Source organism: Balaenoptera borealis, assembly GCF_965194805.1.
Source record: "Balaenoptera borealis genome assembly, chromosome: X".
Classification (NCBI taxonomy): domain Eukaryota; kingdom Metazoa; phylum Chordata; class Mammalia; order Artiodactyla; family Balaenopteridae; genus Balaenoptera; species Balaenoptera borealis.
Genome location: NC_138881.1, coordinates 106,722,306 through 106,744,036, shown reverse-complemented (window position 1 = coordinate 106,744,036; position 21,731 = coordinate 106,722,306). Strand labels below are relative to the sequence as shown.

At 35.6% G+C, this 21,731-nt stretch overlaps 1 long non-coding RNA gene across 1 annotated transcript in view; it reads right to left on the bottom strand.

Moving 5' to 3' along the window:
- Positions 1–9,042: 9,042 nt before the first annotated feature.
- The window catches only part of LOC309620824, a 245,730-nt gene continuing 233,041 nt past the window's right edge, over positions 9,043–21,731 (bottom strand). The window contains exon 2 of the long non-coding RNA XR_014239672.1: positions 9,043–20,242. This is a non-coding gene — a long non-coding RNA (uncharacterized lncRNA). The remainder of the gene's footprint in view (positions 20,243–21,731) is intronic.

The following is a 21,731-nucleotide window of genomic DNA, read 5'->3' as shown; positions in this document are numbered from 1 at the left end:
AGAGATATTGCAGATTCAGTTCCAGACCACTGCAATAAAGTGAGTCACACATTTTATTTTGGTTTTTCAGTGCATATAAAAGTTATCTTTATACTATATTGCAGTCTATTAAGTGTGCAATAGCATTATATCTGAAAAAACAATGCATATACCTTAACTTAAAAATTCTTTATTGCTAAAAAATGCTAACAATAATCTGAGCCTGCAGCAAGTCATAATCTTTTTAGCTGGTGGAGGGTTTGAAATACTGTGAGAATTACCAAAATGTGATACAGAGACATGAAGTGAGTAACATTGTTGGAAAAGTGGTGCCAATAGACTTGCACATGTTTACCACAAACCATCAGTTTATAAAAAACACAATATCTGCAAAGCACAATAATGTGAAGCACAATAGAATGAGGTATGCCTGTAATGTGAGAGAGGGAAACATATGGAATTATTTTGTTCTCATACAATTGTAAAAAGTGAAAACATGCTGAGATATAATGTACTGATCACTTACTATGAAAGAGACAGGCAGAGATTCATATGTATATCTTATAAATGTGACCAACATAGTGGATGATCTTAATTCAAGTATACATCAAGTATAATGGAAATTTACCATAACACAATAAAGGCCATATATGAAAAGCCCGACCTAAAATCATAAAGAACAGGGAAAAACCAAAACTTTCCCTTTAAGACAGAATGCCCACACTCTTCACTTCTTTTCAACATAGTACTGGAAGTCCTAGCCAAAGCAATTAGACAAAAAAAGAAAAAGTCATTCAAATTGGAAAGGAAGAAGTAAGTTTATATCTGTTTGCAGATGACAGGATCATATATGTAGAAAACCTTAAAGATGTAACCAAAAAAAACCCAAAAAACTGTTAGAACTAATAAATTCAGCGAAGTTGCAAGATGCAAAATCAACATAAAAAATCAGTCATGTATCTATATACAAACAATGAACTTTCTGAAAAGGTAATTAAGGAAAAACCTCATTTACAGTAACAACAAAAGTAATAAAATATTAGGAATAAACTTAACCGAAGAGATGAAAGACTTGTACACTGATGAAAGAATTAAAGAAGACACAGATAAATGGAAAGGCATCCCATGTTTACAGACTGGAAGATTTAATATTGATAAAATGTCCATACCACCCAAAGTGATCTAAAGATTCAATGCAATTTCTTACCAAAATCTTAATGGCATTCTTTACAGAAATAGGAAAACATTTTTAAAATTCAGATGAAACCACAAAAGACCCTGAAGAGCCAAAGGAATATTGATCAAGAAGGACAAATCTGGAGGCATTACATCTCCTGGTTTCAAAGTATATTACAAAGCCACAGTAACGAAAAGAGTATGGTACTGGCATAAAGACACATACAGGCCAATGGAACAGAATAGAGAGCCCAGAAATAAATCCACACATCTACGGTTAACTGACCTTTGACAAGGGTGCCAGATACAGAAAGACAAATACCACATGATCTCACTTATATGTAGAAACTAAAATAGTCAAAATCATGAAGGCAGAGAGTAGAATGGTGGTTTCCAGGGGCTGGAGGAAGGGCAAAATGAGCAAATATCAAACAAGGGGTAAAAAGCTTTAGTTATGCAAGATGAAAAATCTACGGCTATCTAATGTAAAACAATGTGACTATTGTTAACAATACTGTATACTTAAAATTCGCTGAGGGTATATCCTAAGTGTTCTTGCCACACACACACAAAGAAAATGGTAACTGTGTGAGGTGATGAATATGTTAATTAACTTGATTTTGGTCAGTATTTCTCAGTGTGTTTATATATATATTAATGCATCCAGTTGTACACCTTAAATATATACAGTTTTAATTGTCAGTTATACCTCAACAAGAAATTGAGTAATGTAAATAAAAGAGTAATGGAAAAAAAGAAAAGTAGTAATTGCTTTTACCTAAAGGCCTGGGGAAGGCTTCACAGAAGAAGTCATAAAAGAGGTTGGCAAAATAAAGGGAAGAGAAGTATGTTTCCAGTAGAAAGAGAGCATAGGCAAAAATAAGAAGGCATGAAGAATATATCATATAAAAAATGTCAAGTAATCTGGTATGGATGGAGGGCATGATAAATTGGGACAATTATGAATGATGAAGCTGAAAAGAAAAGTTGAGATGCCAAAAATAAGGAAGAGATTCATTAGTCTAACATAACACCATATTACATTCTTGAGTCATTGGGTGGAAGATAGATTATGTCATTAAGAGAGAGAGACAGAGACAGAGAGACAGAGACAGAGAGGCAGAGAGGAGAGACACCCAGAAGAAGAGTGTACTTGCAAGTGGAAAGTAAACTTTATGTGGAAGAAAGTTAAGGGGGGGTATTGCAAACTCAAGTATACCAAAGAATTGATCTGGTGACAAATATTTTTGATTAAGAAAAAATGAATAGATTCTCAGTAGAACAGACATTATTGCATGTGTCTTGGTAGCTCAGTAGTTGAGGGCACTGTGCTAATTGAGATCACATATAAATTTAGTCTCTGTGAAGTAGATACAAGATAGCTTCTGTTTCTTCCACTGTCACAGACTGCAGTTTTAACTTCTGACAGAATGTGTCATCTATTAGAAAGGGAGCCAAGAGACCTGACCCCATATGTGAGAAAGCAGTATTAAAGACAGTGAAATGTTTATGAATCAGTGTATCTAGCTTTAGCCAAAGATGTATATCTTGTATCATAAAGTTGATCTGAGATGCCTGAAGGCAGACAAGTTTGGGAGTCAGAATAGTATTAGTGATATGGGTGTAAGCAATCCATATTATGCTCAATGTACTTGGTTTCTGGACTATTTTATAAAAACTCCACATCTCTAAGGATGCTCTTACAAGTCAACACTTGAATTATCTGGTATCTCAGTGAATATGCACTATCTACAGAATTTAGTTCAGGCAGGGGTTGAAACAGAGAAAAAAATAAGTTTTAATTATTCCTGTCATTGAATGATCCTTGATTTTCTTAAGTCTTCAGTCCCTTGCTAGTCTTAAATTTATGGCAGGTTTAGGTATTGAATACAAAATAATGTTACTTTTAAATATGACTTAAAATATCTCACAGAAACTTAGAAATGTAATAGGCTTGGCAAGGAAATTATGCTCATAGAGAGAGTGATTTTTATTGTGATTAGGGCTAAGGTAGGGATAGTGTTATTTATTTTGTGTGTGTCTGTGTTTGTGCGTGCTGTGGTGCATATGCTATATGCAGAATAGTTTTCAACATTTCTATGTGATATACATCTAGAGTATACTAGGAAAAACTCAATGCTATTACTAATACTCTGGTTAACATACAGTTATAATTAATACCATTTATTTATTCATCTGTTCATTTATTCAGTAAACATGCATTGAATAATTACTTTCTAACAGTGCTGTGTTGAGTACACAGCCCATTTTCTCAATAGGTTTTGTCTATTTCAGGAAATTAGTACAAAGCACAATTAATACATAAGAAAAATATGATAATCGATATAGAGGTTCAAAAAATTCTATAGGGGATATAATATGTGATATTATAAATATAATAATAATAATGAAATATGATTAATGAAAATATAAAATCATTTGGAGGAAAAGACACTATAAAGCATGTCAAAAGTGTCAAAGCATGAGTAAGACTTCTATGGAAGGTGAAGCAGCAGTGAAGAAATGAGTGAAAAGTGTTCTTTCTCACAAGAAGACTAATCAGCAACAAGAGGGCCCTGAAATGAGAAAGCATAAACTGCCTTCCTATCTTGGCAAACGTGTGACAATCCTCCATTAAATTAAAAGCAAGCAAACAAACAAACAAACTAGGAGTCTGCTTAGAGTCCTGTCTCTCCTTTACCTATCACATTTAACTCATTACTAAGCATTACACATTTGAAATATCCTTTGAGCCCATATGCTTCTCTGTAATTCCACCATCATCACCTTCACCAGGCCATTTCTATTACATCACTCTACTAAACTAACAGGTCTTCTTTGCTCAAGTCCGGTCTTTCTCTAATCCCTCCTATACACTCACATTTCTGTGCTGGAGAGGTCCAGTGGGTGGACCCTTCAATGACAAGCATCCTGGTCCAGAAAAGCCTCTTTGTACCTGCAGGCAACACAAGTAGATTCCAACAGGACCTCCGGAGCAGGAGATAAAAAATCGGACCAAAATGACACCTTAATGCCTCTGAAAATTAAATCACCATTGGAACTATAACCCACAAAAGGAAGCCAGATTTCTCACATAGATAGACAAAATAATCATAAAATTCATATGGAACCACAAAAGACACCAAATAGACATGGTAATCTTCACAAAGAACAAAATTGAGGCATCACAATCCTGATTTCATAATATATTACAAAGCTACAGTAATCAAAACAGTTTGAGTCTGGCATAAAACAGACACAGTAAACCAGTGGAACAGAATAGAGAGCCCAGAAACAAACCTTCACATATATGGTCAAGTACTATTTGACAAAGGAGCCAAGAATACTCAGTGGGGAAAGGATAGTCTCTCTTCAATAAATGGTGTTGAGAAAACTGGATATTCACATGAAAAAGAATGAAATTGGACCCCTACCTTACACACACCACTTATAAAAATCACGTTGAATCTAATTAAGGACTTAAACGTAAGAACGGAAACCATAAAGCTCCTAAAAGAAAAGATAAGGGAAAACCTCCTTTACATAGGTCTTGGCAATGATTTTTTTTTTAAATATGACGCCAACAACACAAGCAACAAATGCAAAAACCAACAAGTGGGACTACATCACACTAAAAATTTTCTGCTCAGCAAAAGAAACAATCGACAAAATGAAAAGGCAACTCTCAGAATGGGAGAAAATATTTGCAAACCATATGTCTGATAAGAGGTTAATATCCAAAATATATAAGGAATTTTTATGTTCAATAGCAAAACTACAATCTTATTTTAAAATGGGCATAGGACTCGACTAGACATTTCTCCAAAGAAGATATACAAATGGATAACAATTACATGAAAAGGTGTTCAAAATCACTAAACATCAGGGAAATTCAAATCTAAAACACAATGAGATATGACCTAACACCTATTTGGATGGCTGTTATCAAAAAAACAAAAGATAGCAAATGCTGGCAAGGATATGGAGAAAAAGAAACCCTGGTGCCCTGCTGTTGGGAATGTAAGTTGGTGTATCCACTATGGAAAACCATATTAGTTTCTCAAAAAATTAAAAATAGAACTGACATATGATCCAGCAGTCCCACTTCTGGGTATGTATCCAAAGGAAATGAAATCAGTATCCCAAAAAAATATAGGCCCTCTCATGTTTGCTTCAGTATAGATCACAATAGCCAAGCTATAGAAACAATTTAACAATTTGTCTAGTGGATGTCATACAGAGAATAACCTTGATCTACTATGCTTGTAAACTTCAAAAATTTTAAACATTGAACCTAGCCCATAGGGTTATTTCCAAAAATACACATTTTTTTCTTGTTTCCAAACATTATCATACTCTAAAATCTGAAATCTGAATTTTTTTTGTTTTTCACTTTCATTTCGTTTTCATTGTTTTTACTCTTTTACTGCTTTAATTGTTTTCCTTCCTTCCTCCCTTCCTTCTATTATGTTACCAGAGAAAAGGGATTTTTGCATATTTAATTAAATTTACTAATCCATTGACCTTAAGATAAAGAGATTATCCAGGTGGGCCTGAGCTATCATATGAGCCCTTAAAGCAGAGAGTTTTATCCGGACAGTAGCAGAAGAAGAATTCAGAGAGATTGAAAGTGTGAGAGAATTTGACATTAAGGAGGTTCTCCATTGCTGAGATGGAGGGGATCATAGGAAAAGGACCTGAGAATGGCCTCTATAAGATGAGAGCTGACAGCAAGAAAATGAGTACTTCAGTACTACAAGGGCCTGAATTTTGCCAACAATCTAAATGAGATTGTATTTGGATTCTTCCACAGGGCCTCCAAGTAAGAGACCATCCAGCTAACAACTCGATTTCAGCCTTGTGAGACCCTAAGTGGAGAAGCCAGGTGAGCCCACCTGAAATTCTGACCCACAGAACTATGAGCAAATAAATGAGTACTGTTTTAAGTTACTAAATTTGTGGTAATTTGTTATACAGCAATAGAAAACTAATATGCTCCAGTATACTTTTGAGATTTACGCAAGGCTTAACTATCAATTGGAACTAAGATTCTATTTGGTCTCAGACCAAAAAAAAAAAAAAGTGATATAAACCCTAGATCTATAGTTTAGGTGTTTGAGAACATAGAATATGTTTCTGAATCTCGTCATAGGAGCTCCACTCCATTCTTGGAAAAGCTGCTTGCTTTGCCTCTATCCCCTTAGAACCCCATGTGTATGAGTGAGATAGCAAAGATAATTTCTTAATTTATAGGTGAAAAAAAGGCAGTAGGCAGTTAACCAATTATTTAGTAAATTTAGGATCTGAATACTGTACCCACTGAGTCTAGCCTATCTTTGAAAATAGGGGAAATTTCTGACAGCAGATGTTTCAATTTCTTGAAATTGAATTGTCCCTAGATATTAAACTCCATATCTATAACACCAGAGAGAAATATGTTGTTGGTTATATTGGTGATGGTGGCATTTTAAGAAGATGAAAAAATATCCTTCAGAATGAAAATAGAAAATATCTCTTTTCTCTCTATAAAACCAGAAAGTTACAAAGCTAGTAAGCAAACTACTGTATAGGAGCTGTTTTCCTAAACTGTTGGTCACAGGGCTTCCTCATAATTTTTGCTGCCTTTCTAACAGATGGCACTACACCTTCTTAATCTCTTCCGTGGGTTTTTCCAAGAGAGCAATACATGCCCTCTAATGCAATACTACCGAAAGCCCAAATGGCTAGCTATTACCACGCTCTGCCTTCTCTGATTTTATTTTTGTTCTGTTTATGAATGGCCAAGATTTAAAAAAAAATAATACAAAGGGACATAGCCAATATAAACATGTAGCAGATAAAAGGGAAAGTGTATAAAAAAATTATTCTATCATTATAGTGGAAATCTCTTCATTTAGTCAACCATGTATGTAAAAGGTTTTGGAAGACAGAGAGACAAGAAAGAGAGCCAGAGACTATTTGCTATAAAGTAAAGCAAAAAAGGGGAAAAAAAAAGAGAAGACATGCTGTATTAGTCTCCTTGAGCTGAGCTGCCATAACAAAATATCATATACTGCATATCTTAAACAACAGAAATTAATTTCCTCACAGTTTTGGAGGCTAGCAGTCATAGATCAAGGTCTGACAGGGTTTGGTTTCAGGTGAGGACTCTCTTCATGGCTTGCAAACAGCTACCATCTCACTGTTTCCTCACATGAATTTTTCTGTGTGCAGAGAGAGAGAGAGAGAGAGAGAGAGAGAGAGATCTACTATCTCTTCCTCTTATATGGACACTAACCCTATTGGATGACAGCACCACTCTTATTATCTCACTTAGTATTAATTACCTCTTTAAAGGCCCTATCTCCAAATACAGTCACATTGGGGATTAAGTCTTCAATGTATGAATTTGGGGGGGGGCACAATTCAGTCCATAATATTCTGCTCTCTAGTACCACAAATATCTTGTCCTTATTGCATAGAAAATACATTCACTCTATCCCAACAGCACAAAAAGTCTTAGCTCATTCCAGCATCATCTTTAAAGTCTAAACTTCAAAGTCTCATCTAAATATCATCTAAATAAAGTATGAGTGAGACTCGAGGTACAATTCATTCTGAGGCAAAATTCCTTTCCAGCTGTGAATTTGTGAAACTAGACAAGTTACGTGCTTCCAAAGTACAGTGGTGGGACAGGCATAGGATAGACATTCTCATTCCAAAAGGGAAAAATAGGAAAGAAGAAAGGGGTGACAGGTCCCAAGTGAGTCCAACATCTACCAAGGAAAATTCCATTAGATTTTTTTTTTTTAATTTTGTTATTGAAGTCTAGTTGATTTACAGTATCGGGTAAGTTTCGGTATACAGCACAGCAATTCAGTTATATATATGTATACAGATATAGATATATGTAAATGTATGTTCTTTCTCAGATTCTTTTCCCTTATAGGTTATTACAAAATATTGAGAATAGTTCCCTGTGCTATACAGTAGGTCCTTGTTGGTTATCGATTTTACATATAGTAGTGTGTATATGTTAATTCCAGACTCCTAATTTATCCCTCCCCCAACCCCTTTCCCTTTTGGTAACCATAAGTTTGTTTTCTGTGTTTGTGAGTCTGTTTCTGGTTTGGAAATAAGTTCATTTGTGTCTTTTTTTTTTTTTTTTTTAAGATTCCACATATAAGCAATATCATATGATAGTTGTCTTTCTCTGTCTGGCTTACTTCACTTAGTATGATAATCTCTAGGTCCATCCATATTGCTACAAATGGCATTATTTCTTTCCTTTTTATGGCTGAGTAATATTCCATTATATATATGTACACCACATCTTCCTTATCCATTCATCTGTCGATGGACATTTAGGTTGCTTCAATTTCTTGGTTATTGTATGTAGTGCTGCAATGAACATTGGGGTGCATGTATCTTTTAGAATTATGGTTTACTCTGGATATGCCCAGGAGTGGGATTGCAGGGTCATATGGTGACTCTATTTTTAGGTTTTTTTTGGTTTTTTTTTTTTGCTAAGCTGCACGGCTTGTAGTATCTTAGTTCCCCGACCAGGGATTGTACCCGGGCCCTTGACAGTGAGAGTCCTAACCCCTGGACTGCCAGGGAATTCCCTCTTTTCAGTTTTTTAAGGAACCTCCATACTGTTCCCCATAGTGGGTGTACCAATTTACATTCCCACTAACAGTGTAGGAGGCTTCCTTTTTCTCCACACCCTCTCCAGCATTTATTATTTGTAGACTTTTGGATGATGGCCATTCTGACTGGTGTGAGGTGATACCTCATTGTAGTTTTGACTTACATTTCTCTAATAATTAGCGATGTTGAGCATTTTCATGTGCTTTTTGGCCATCTGTCTATCTTCTTTGGAGAAACGTCTATTAGATCTTCTGCCCATTTTTTTTTTTTTTAATATTTATTTATTTATTTATTTTTTGGTTGTGTTGGGTCTTCGTTTCTGTGCGAGGGCTTTCTCCAGTTGCGGCGAGCGGGGGCCACTCTTCATTGCGGTGCGCGGGCCTCTCACTGTCGCGGCCTCTCTTGTTGCGGAGCACAGGCTCCAGACGCGCAGGCTCAGTAGTTGTGGCTCACGGGCCCAGTTGCTCCGCGGCACGTGGGATCTTCCCAGACCAGGGCTCGAACCCGTGTCCCCTGCATTGGCAGGCAGATTCTCAACCACTGCGCCACCAGGGAAGCCCATGATTTTTTTTTTTATATTAAGCTGTATGAGCTGTTTGTATATTTTGGAAATTAATCACTTGTCTGTCACTGTTTTCAGATGACATGATACTATACATAGAATCTCCTAAAGATACTACCAGAGAACTACTAGAGCTCATCAATCAACTTCAGTAAAGTTGGATACAAAATTAATACATGGAAATGTCTTGCATTTCTATACACTAACAACAAAAGATCAGAAAGAGAAATTAAGGAAATAATCCTATTTACCACTGCATCAAAAAGAATAAAATACCTAGAAATAAACCTACCTAAGGAAGCAAAAGAACTGTACTCCAAACACTATAAGATGCTGATGAAAGAAATCTGAGATGACACAAACAGATGGAAAGATATACCATGTTCTTGGATTGGAAGAATCAATACTGTCAAAATGATCATACTACCCAAGGCAATCTACAGGTTCAATGCAATCCCTATCAAATTACCAATGGCATTTTTTGCAGAACTAGAACAAAACATTTTAAAGTTTTTATAGAAACACAAAAGACCCTGAAGAGCAAAAGCAATCTTGTTAAAGAAAAATGGAGCTGGAGGAGGCTCCCTGGCTTCGGACTATACTACAAAGCTACAGTAATTAAAACAGTATGGTACTGGCACAAAAACAGAAATATAGATCAATGGAACAAGATCGAAAGCCCAGAGATAAACCCACTCACTTATGGTCAGTTAATCTATGACAAAGTAGGCAAGAATATACAATGGAGAAAAGACAGTCTCTTCAATACGTGGTGCTGGGAAAACTGGATAGCTACATGTAAAAGAATGAAATTAGAACACTCCCTAACACCATACACAAAAATAAACTCAAAATGGATTAAAGACTTAAATGTAAGACCAGATATTATAAAACTCTTAGAGGAAAACATAGGCAAGACACTTTTTGACATAAATTGCAGCAGTATCTTTTTGGATCCATCTCCTAGAGTAATGAAAATAAGAACAAAAATAAACAAATGAGACCTACTTAAACTTAAAAGCTTTTGCACAGCAAAGGAAACCATAAGCCAAATGAAAAGACAACCCACAGAATGGGAGAAAATATTTGCAAACGATGTGTCCATTAGATCTTAAGTCTTACGAATAATCATCTTTGACTCAATGCTCTGCCCTCCAGGCCCATTGGGTCAGCAGAATCAAGGGGCCTAGTTGGCAGCCCTGCCTGCAAGGCTCCAGTCAGCAGCAGCCCACCCTGCTGAGATGGAGGCAGTGACCCCACCCTTTGAAACCAAGAAGGCAGCCTTGATAATTGAAATGACCTCACGGTCATTCTTGTCTTCTTGAAGAATGCTCCTTCACAGCCAAAGAGCTCTACTGTCTCATCCTGCAGAAATCCAAAAGCCTCCCTTTTTTTCATCCTGTCTCTGTTCCTTTTGGTGCAAGCTAGTATTGTCTGCTGGTATAATCCCATCTCTGTTCCTGGCTTTGGCTGAAGTGCCTGGTTCATGTCCACAGTAACCTCCTTATCAAATGATTATTTAGCCACATCTTTAGTGTTATATTCGGAACACACTTTCACATTTTTTGTAGTATGGATAAACTGAGAATTTTCCAATTCTTCAAGTTCAGGTTCCTTTTTACTTAAAAATTTCTTTAATTTATCTCTCTCATCTCACATTATTACAATAAGCAGTAAGGAGAAGCAAGGCTGCATCTTCAGTTCTTTGCTTAGAAATCTCAGCTAAATATCCAATTTCATAGCTCACAAGTTCTACTTTCCACGAGACACTAGAATAAACTCAGCTAAATTTTTTGTCATTTTATAACAAGATCCTCTTTCCTTCAATTTCCAATAATACGTTCTTCATTTCCATCTGAGTCTCACTGGAATTGCCTTTAACATCCAACAGACCCTTCAAGATAATGTAGGCTTTTTCTATCATTTATCTGTAAACTCTTCAAGTCTTTACCAATACCCAGTTCCAAAGTCACTTACACATTCTTAGGTATTTGTTACAGCAGCACCCCATTTCACAGTATTAAGTTCTGTTTTAGTCTTCTCAGACCGCCATAACTGAATGCGAGAGACTGTGTGGCTTAAACCACAGACATTTATTTTCTTACAATTCTGGAGCCTGAAAATTCCATACCAATATCCAGCAGGGTTTTGTTTCCCATCAGAGCTCTCTTCTGGATTTTCAAATGGCCACCTTCTTGCTGTGTCTTCACATGACCATTTCTCTGAGCAAAAAGGGTGTGGGGGGTAGGGATCTCTGGTGTCTTTTCTTATAAGGACTCTAATTCTGTTGGATTAAGGTCTCAACCTCAACCTCAATAATTACCTTATTTAACCATAAGTACCTCCCTAAAACTCCTATCTCCAAATGCAGTTATATATGGGTGGGTTAGGGTTCAACATATGAATTTTTAACAGGACACAATTCAGTCCATAACACATGGAAAATCTCAAATATCCAATAGGAAACTTGAATAACATTATCTGAAACACTATACTTAAATTTTCTGTTCTTCAAGACCTCATAATAAAGCAATATATTCAATATTAGAGACTTACTATTTAAAGAGAAAATTAACTAGATGGGGGGAATCCTTTCACATTGTACATATATATTAAATCACTACAATATATACTTTAAATGTCTTACAATTTTGTCAATTATACCCCAATAAAGCTGGGGGGGGGGAAGAGAGAATCATATAAAAAGAAATTGGTTTGGCAATAAATTTATGAAATAACACCAGAAATCAGTAACAACAGAGTGAAATCATAATGTCAGACTGTTGAAACTTCACCTCCATCTTTAAATTAGGATTTTTAGTAATTTAAAGAAATATACTCAACATATATTTCAGTCACATTGTATGTAAGGAGGAAGGATTTACACCAATGGGAATGGCATGGGTTAATATTAAAGGCATAGAGGTAGAAAAATATAAGGCCTGTTCAGGAAATAATAATAAGACATTTGGCTGGGGCATAGGATAAAGGAGAGGAAGTAGACTAAGTTAATTCCATGCCAAAATACAGATACTCTTAAAATGTTCATTCATACTCTATTCGAAATTCCTCCAATTACAGGAAGTGCTTCATGAAGGAGCTGCTTAGTTTTTCCTTTTCTGTAACTCTGATTCCCAGTAATCTGCTCTCCTTAAATCTAGATCTCTGATGTACTACCAGGAAAAAAATAAATCTAAATAATTCCACATGACAGGCCTTCATATTTTAATACTGTCATCATGCTATATCAATCCCCAAGGCTTCTCTTTCCCTAATAGGTCACCTGATTATTCTACATCTCATATCTGCACCCTCTCCCTTCATCTCTGTTGCTAGTGCCTTTGTTCAGACATTCATTGCTCTTTACCTGAATTATTACATTAATAAACTCATTGGTCTCCCTTCCTTGTCTCATTGCCCTCCAAGCTATTCTCCACATTAATGCTGTCATAATTTCTTGAAAACGGCAATTCTGATTTGTCACTTATATCTAAACCTCCTCAATTGCAATGATTTGTTTTTATGTGTATGTCTCCCACTTGACTGTGAGCTACTCAAGGGCCAAGATCATAGCTTATTCATCTTTGTAGTTTTAGTTACTAGCACAGTGCTTGGCATATAGCACATGCTCTGTAAGAGTCCATTTTGGTTATTTTTTTCCCCCAAATGTGCTTCTATTCTGTATCTAGCACAATTCTTAGAAAATGTATTATTATCTGTAAGCATTAGAATAAAGAATTATTGCCTGCTGAAGTGTTTCTTTACCATTCTTTGATTATATTAATTTTATATTGTATATGGGCAGGATAAGACCCTGGAAATGTGTTCTAATAATAATAGCTAATATTTATTGACTTTTTATTATGTACTGCTACAATTTTTGTTTTAAGCAGTTTAAAAATATTTCATATAATCCTGACAAAGGAAACACAAAGCCCATAGGCTGTAGATACTATTATTACTCTCATTTTACATATGAGGAAACTGGCACACAGAAATGAAATAATTTGAACAAGTTTATACAATTTCTAAGTGACAAAGTGTCAAAGAAAAATTGCACCAGGAAGATTTAAACAGGGAAGGAAGACTTTATTCAAGACTATTGCAATAGGGGAGAAAGATCGCACTTCACTTTGAATGTAATAGGGGAATCTGGGGATTTATAGCCAATGCGCAGCCTGAGAGTCAGTGGATGGAAAATTACTAAGAGGAACTTGGCGAGGTTATAAAGGGTGGGGGGATTCTTGCTAAACTGGCTTGGTGAGATTCTTGCTAAAGTGGGCTCAGCAGGCCAAGGATGGCAGGCTAAGGACAAGGCCTAGTTGAGAAGAGGGCTCAGAGGAGCCTGACTAACGTTTAATCAAGGAGGGAGTTCTTGTAAGCCTCTCCTCTTATACAAAGAAATATAACACTGTTTCTTGTTCAGTCACCTTTTTTCATTAAGGTCCAGCTGAACTATCTCTTAAGAATTGGTAGTAGAGGATATTTACTGGATAGCATTTAATGAGGGGAATTTCTATGAAAATAAAAATAAAAACAATATGAATGGTTCGAGCAGACTATAAACCCAGTTTCTGTGTCCAAAGGGCAAGAAGTCAAGAAGATTACTAAATGTTGGACCCAAAACTTCTTTAGATAGTGGAATGAGTATGACAGTGGCAAAGTGGCAGATTTCCCAATTTGCAGTTTGAATGTATGGTTATGGCTTAGACATATGAGAGGTTTTAGTGAAATTGTCCATATTCATGGCTATTTCCTGGAGTAGAGCATGGAAGATGTAGAGTTCTGGTGAGCTTCCTGAGTGGTCTACACAACAGTGGTTCCAGGCATGAAGTTTGCCCATATTCTGCTGTGGTGATGAGTCCTTTGAAATTTTTATCAGGTTGCCCACTTCATCTTACAAGGCTTCTTTATATTCGAGGGGGAAATTGAGCTAAAAGACAACCTAGATGCCCAATAAGAATCTAGGAAGTCAAGTGTTAGTTATCAGTGATGCCAAATCAAGAGGGTAGGAGAAATATTAGAAATGTTAGTTTGGAGATTTGTAGCCAGATATTGAAGGAAACTAGAAAAATTGAAAAATTGTTAAGGATGACAAAATGTGCAAGATTGCAGGATCCAGTCCAACTTCCAGGTAGATAACAAAACTGTGTAGTTAACAAAGAAGTGAAAAATAGCTCAAAGATGATAAACAGTATCAGAGTCTGATAACCCACAAGGGTGTGTTTTCTATTGAAATATAAAATTTCTCTCTATATCAAACCCCCTTTTGATCAAAGATAAATCATATTATTCTTATTTTAAAATTAAGTCTGTTCTCATTAGATTTGGCTTGATTATTACATAAGGGCAACAAAGATAGTAATTAGCCATACAGGCCTTTTAAAGTTTGCTTTGATGGAACTTTTCATAAGGAATATAAGATTGGACTTTTAAAAGCCTCTTGAGTCTAGGAAACCAAGCCAAGAACTTGCCACTTCATCTACAGTACCTACAGATTTGGGTAAAGTCCTCTCTTATTGAGGTCCCCTAAAATATCCTGAACAATCCAGGAAGTGATCTTTCTTACTCTCTTGTAAAGCTGGGAACTATGTAATCCAGATGTCAGACTGGCTTTCCCAAGAGGGCTTTATAAGCATTGGCTCCATAAATTCAACCTTTGTTCCTTAAAGCTAGAGAATCATATCTGATTTGACACATTATTCTCAAATATCATAGTCAAAGCTTTTGTTATTTAATCATTTTCTCAATTATATCCTCCTTCAAGGAAGATAGATTATTATTGAATCTATGCAAATAATTATCTTGTCATGAAAATAAGAATACTCAATAAGAGTTTCAGACTTCTTGAGGGATCAGGAAGGGAGAAAAAGAGAAATGTTTAATTTCTGTTTACAAAATATATTCTATTAAATTATTATAAATTATAGATAGCTTAAGAGAAACCACTTTATCTTAAGAAAAAAGAGTTTCTTATATCCAGAAAATAAAAAATGAAAGCATCATCATTATTCCAAACAAAACACATAATCATTACTCATCAGTTTATTTAATTATTGGTCTCCTTGAATTTGGGTTAGTAGTCTTATGAATCCATCAGCTTCCCCACTAGAATTCTGAAAATTCTGAGTCAATCCAGTGGGGTGGTCTCAAAATTATTTAAGCAATGCCATCAGAGGCCTGTGCCCCCGAGTACCTGGAGTAGTCCTTTCTATAAGTCTCTGAGACAGCCCCTTTTTATTGAAGATGAAGCATTTTGACCTACAGCTGATTATAAGAACTCTCAAGGAAGTATCAGAGTAAAACTATCTGTGAATTACAAAAGTCTTAAAATGGCTGTGGTTAAGGCTCTGATAAGAGTTCATTATAAAATAATAAAATTGACAAAGAAAATCTGGTTGTTTCTGTGGCATACAACATTTAAAAATAATAACAGAGAAGATTGGTCAAGATGGCAAAGTAGAAAGACCTTGAGCTCATGTCCTCTAACACGCACACCAAAATTATAACCATTTACAGACTACCATTGATGAAAAACACATGAACCTACCAAAAAATATCTTCTACACCTAAAGATATAAGGAAGTAACCACAAGTCAGGTAGTAGGGGGTGGAGTTGCAGTGTAGTCAAGCCCCATACCCCTGGGTGGGCAACCTATAAATGGGAGAATGATTAAAATTGCAGAGGTTCTCACAAAGGAGTGAGGGGTCTGAGCCCCAAATCAGGCTCCCTAGCCCAAGAGCCCTGCACCAGGAAGATGAACCCCCAGAGCATTTGGCTTTGAAGGCCTGTGGAGATTACTTGAAGGAGTCCCAGAGGGTTGGGGGAAAAAGAGACACCACTCTTAAAAGGTGCACACAAAATCTCACCCACTCCAGGATCCAGGACAGAAAGGAGCCTGGGTAAGATCAACCTGCTAATCTTGGAAAGTATCCCAGAGAGGCAGGAGGCCAACAGGAGCTCACCCTGGGGACACAGGTATAGGCGATAGCAATTTTGTTGAGCTCATTCTACCACTTGGACACTGCTGCTGGCAGCCATCATTGTGGAATCCTCCCTCTAGCTTTTTAGCTTCAGGACACAGCCCGCCCCTGCCCTCCAGCCTGTAGGCCTGTACTGGGATGCTTCAGGTCACACAACTAACTGGGTGCCTACTAGCCCCATCCACCAGCAGACAGGCTACCTTAAGACCCCCTGAGGTATATGTATATATACAATGGAATACTACTTAGACATAAAAATGGATGAAATTGTGCCATTTGCAACAACATGGATGGAGTTAGAGAGCATTATGCTTTGTGAACTGTCAAACACTAAGACAAATACTCTATGTTATCACTTATGGGTAGAATCTAAAAAATAAAAGATATTAGTGAATATAACAAAAAGGAAACAGACTCACAGATATAGACAACAAACTAGTAGTTACCAGTCAGGAGAGGGAAGGAGTGAGGGGCAAGATAGGGGTAGGGATTAAGAGGTACAAACTACTATGTATAAAATAAATAAGCTACAAGGATATACTGTACAACACAGAGAATATAGCCTATATTTTACAGTAACTATAAATGGAGTATAATCTTTAAAAATTGTGAATCACTATGTTGTACACCTGAAACTTATATAATATTATAAATCAACTATAGGGACTTCCCTGGTGGTCCAGTGGTTAAGACTCTGTGCTTCCAATGCAGGGGGTGCAGGTTCAATCCCTGGTTGGGGAACTAGGATCCCACATGCCATGCGGCAAAAAAACTGACATAAAGTAATTGCAAAACATAAAGGAAATAAATTTGTAGTGTAGGAATAAAATCTATATTTAAAAAATCAATCAATCAATTAACTATAACTCAAAAAAGAAAATGTCTACTCCAAAAAACGACAATAATAACAAAAATTCTGACCGGGAACATTATACTGTTCTTGTCTAATATCAGGCAAAGTAAGGCCAAGACGTGTACAGCAAGTACATTCACAAATTACTAGGAAGTTCATATAATTTCTGAACTATTAATATTAATCATATTTTACCCCTACAAATATAACGTAGGGAAGGTTAAGTATCTTTTCCTCTTTGATAGCACTTTTCATGCAATTCAACACATCAAATAAACCTAATTATTTTTAATATCTACCTCTTTACAAGGTGAAAGAACAAGTCCTCTGAGATTTTCAAATCATTCTGCGATCAAAATTTCAGTTAGAATTTGTTTTGGGGAAAGCAAAATATCAAAAGTTGTCCAAAAATGTCAAAATGTTTGAAACATGCTTAAATAGGATGATGGGCCACTGTGAAACAATACTGAGCTACCAATTTTACAAAAGTCACAAAATATTTCAAAAGTAAATATAGGAAGTACCATGATTAGAAAAAAATATAGCTCTACTAAAAATGAGAAGACTCAGTTAAATAATCTTAATATTAAATGTCTTAAATAATCAAGGATAGGATAAAGTCAACATAAACCAGAGGAAATTATTCTGATAAAACACAGAATGTTTGTTTCCTAGTCAGATTACTCAAAAGGTAAAGAAAACTCTTTTACAATTCCTTATTCAGGAAAACCAGTAACACAAGAAAAATTTAGTAATTTTAACAGAGACAAAACCCAGCTCTAGTTTTGCATCAGTATATTGCTGATACTAAAGTTCATTAAATCAAACAAGCAAACATACAAAACCTTATAAATAAACCAATCCAATCCTAGTCAGCTTTAACCACACAACATAAGGTTCCTTTTCCACAAACTTCCTACAACTTTCTGTATCCATTCAGATTTTGTTCTACACTTTCCTTTCTCTCAGTTTGGAACAACCACTCCACTTTAGCACAAAATTACTCTCTTTTTACTTAATAAAAACCATGCTAGGGACTTCCCTGGCGGTCCAGTGGTTAAGACTCTGTGCTTCCACCGCAGGGGGCGCAGGTTCCTGCCTACCTTGCATAGTTTACTTAAAGAAGTTGTTTGCCTTTATTGTTCCTAGTAGTTTCATTTACATATATTGATTATAATTTTTAACTGTTAGTAACTTTATTTTACAGAGAAAACTAGGTAGCAGATAATTATTAGCTGTTTTTCAAATATTAGCATTGCTTAGCAGACTATCAACACTCATGAATATACCATCTCACAATTTTTATAAATATATGCTTCCTTATAGCACAGTTTTTCAATGAAGCAAAAAGAGCATATTTATTACCAGACTCAGATATATATCATGTAAAAATAAGAAGCCAAAAGTACATAAACTTACACTCAGCAATAAATGTTTCAGTATTTTATCTTAGGATCTATTACTTAATTTAACTTAGCGTAAGTCTAAATTTGCATGTTACCAAAAAGGTATTAGAAACTATTTTTAGGCAGACATTATAAAACAAAATTATTATTTAATAATTTTTGTCTGAATACTGACTCAATTTGATTAAAATCAAACTTATTATTTTTATAATCTTAAACACTTAGCAAATATTACTTTATTTGACTAGCAAGCCCAATTAGAACAAAATGTATGTGTATTGAATTAATGCTAATAACTCAGAATACATAGCTGTTTTTATTATAGCCACAATATTAAGCTAGTTTTACTTGCTAAAGATTTATTCAGTTTATGAGAACATTTGCTTAGTTTTTATGAGAATAGTTATTTTTTTCCATATTGAAATTACTAGAAGTTCAGGGCTTTTATTATTATTATCACTGGGAGTTTCAGGAATATTTAATTTATATGTGATTATTTATCTGTAAGCCAATTAGAATAGAGCTCTGTATTAGATTTTATAAATTAATTGTCAATGCCATCTGGGGGCAGGTAAAATATCACATATACATATGTTAATATATACATATATTTATGTATGTATACATACATATGGATATACATATACGGATAGATGCAAACGTCTTAGCTATGAGTCAGGAATAAACACAGTAATACAAAACTCACTGGTCTATATAAAAAGAGTTGGCTCTAATCTTTGTCCCACTTTTTATTTTTATCTGAATTGTATTTCTGGCAGATTAGAGATGTTGAGGTTACCCACTCAGTATGAGAGCTAAATCTTTCCACTAATATCTGTGGAAGAGACTTTTAAGATTTTATTTTTTTATGGAGGCTGTGGACAAAATTTTAGGTGAGGGACTTAGAAGACACTAATCAGTTGTCTGGGTGTCTCCAAAGCCCATCTGAGTGAACAAAATATCCAGTGTGTTTCCAATTTTCTTTTTATCTTTTTCAGCCTCAGGTAGTTGCTTTTGCAGTTCTTGAATCTCAAAGTATTCATATGGTAGCAGGGAGTTGAGGGACTAGAATGGTAAACGTCTGGCAGGGATGGAAAAAAGGATAGAGTGGGTAGTGGTATTGAAGTGGGACAGATCAAATGATTTAAAGGAGCTAAAGGGAAGATTGAAGTTATAAAATATGGAAGAAGGAGTGGAGGTAATGAGAAAGAAGTCTTAGGTGAGCCAGTTTGAGGAGATTTCAGGTTTCCCAAAGAGACCATTGAAGTTACAAATTATCCATAAAAATATTTCTACAAATGAGATCTCTGTAAAGAAAAAGAATCCAAAAGAGTACTCTAAATACCAAAAAAATAAAGTTCAACCAAATGAGAATTTCCCAGGTTCTAAACCAATGGTACCTTTCTAAAAACAGAAGTCGCTAACCCAGCCTCAAGACTATACTCTGCATCCTAAGAATCAAAATCTGTTCTTTTAGTGTTTCAATAGACTATCTTTCAGAACATTGTATCAGGATTTGGACTCACCAATGGATCCTTGATCAGTCAGTCAGGAGTGAAGACAAATACTTTAAAGTAATGCATGTAGGGTTCTGGGTGAGAGATACAGGGGTCTAATGATGAATCTGGTCCTCCCCAAGTCACAGAACCAGCACTGTCAAAGAAAAATTACACCAGTTAGACAGGCAAAAAAAAAATTTTATACAAGGCTATTACAATATAAAAGTGAGATTGAATTTAATTCTGAATAAAACAGGGGCAGCTGAGGAATTTTAGTCAACAGGCAGGATGAGGAAGTCAGTAGATGAAAAACTACTAAGAAAAACTTGGCTAGGTATCAAGGGTGGAAAGATTCTTACTAAACTGGCTTGGCAGAATTCTTTCTGAACTGGCCTCAGCAAGCCAAGGAACTTGACCAAGGATGAGGCCCAGTTGAGAAGAGAGATCAGAGGACTCTGACTGGGTGTCTGACTCTGGGTGTCTCCAAAGCCAGTATTCAAACCCAAACTGACTCAAAACCCTATGTTTCTAAACACTAGCCAATGCTATCCATTTTCCTATGCTTCTGTGTTTTTTGTTTGTTTGTTTTTTTATGTACCTACATAACTTCTTTGGATAAACATTGCTTCTTTTGGCAACTTTCTCAGGTACCTAGGATTCACATACTACTACCTGGCTTGTCCTCCTTGTTTTGATTTTTTTGAACAAAACTCCATACACTGGTTTCTCATTCAAACATTTACCTGCCTTATCCCCTTAAGATTTTGAATCGTGGGTAACTTGAGTATAAAATTTAAACAGCTACAGCAAGCTACTGAGCTATTAATTTTCTTAGCAAAAGTGTTATATCTAAACCCAATCAAAATGTACATACTACCAGAACACGAGAAATGTATCTGATCTCTGGAATTTTAAGATGTGTTGCAAGGGAGTACTATTGAGCATGTGGAGTTGGAGCATTTTGTTTCCATCATGTCAGACCAACTAGGTAGCTATCAACTCACTTCCTTTTTATGAAAAAGAGAAAGGACAACCCACAACAGAAACAGTTCTCATCGCATGTGTTAACGACATTATTGTAATGTGGCATCTTTTCCCCTCTGGATCATAGATGATGTGCTAATATTTTATATCAACCCACTCCTGGTGTTAAACTTTATTAATGACTAAAACAAATATGCTAGAGGCTTGACTTTTTATATCGCTTCCCTAGCCAAATGCTAGGGAGGAGCCAAATGCTATGCAGGAGAAAAATGACATCAATGAAGCTGAGAGCCAAAGCCTGTTTAATGTAGTCTTAAAAATATTTTGTGACACTTTGTCTAGAATAATACTATCAATGTGGGCAATTTTTTTCATCTTATATATATTTTCCATTCTTTCTCCCTCTGACGGCCTCTTTGGCTTTCTATAAGTTCTATAGTTTATAACAACTGTTAGCTGTCATTACATTTCTGTCTCCAGAGATTTTTGTTTATTTGTATTTTAGTCATCCAATGAGGATTATTACCTTTGTGGTAAGTGTTATTCCTGTGTTAATAATAAAATAATAACTTACTATTGTTAAGATGGGAGAGGGTGCCTCTAACCTTTTTACCATTTGATATTTGCCTGCCATCATTATTGAGTTGTTTTTCTGATAT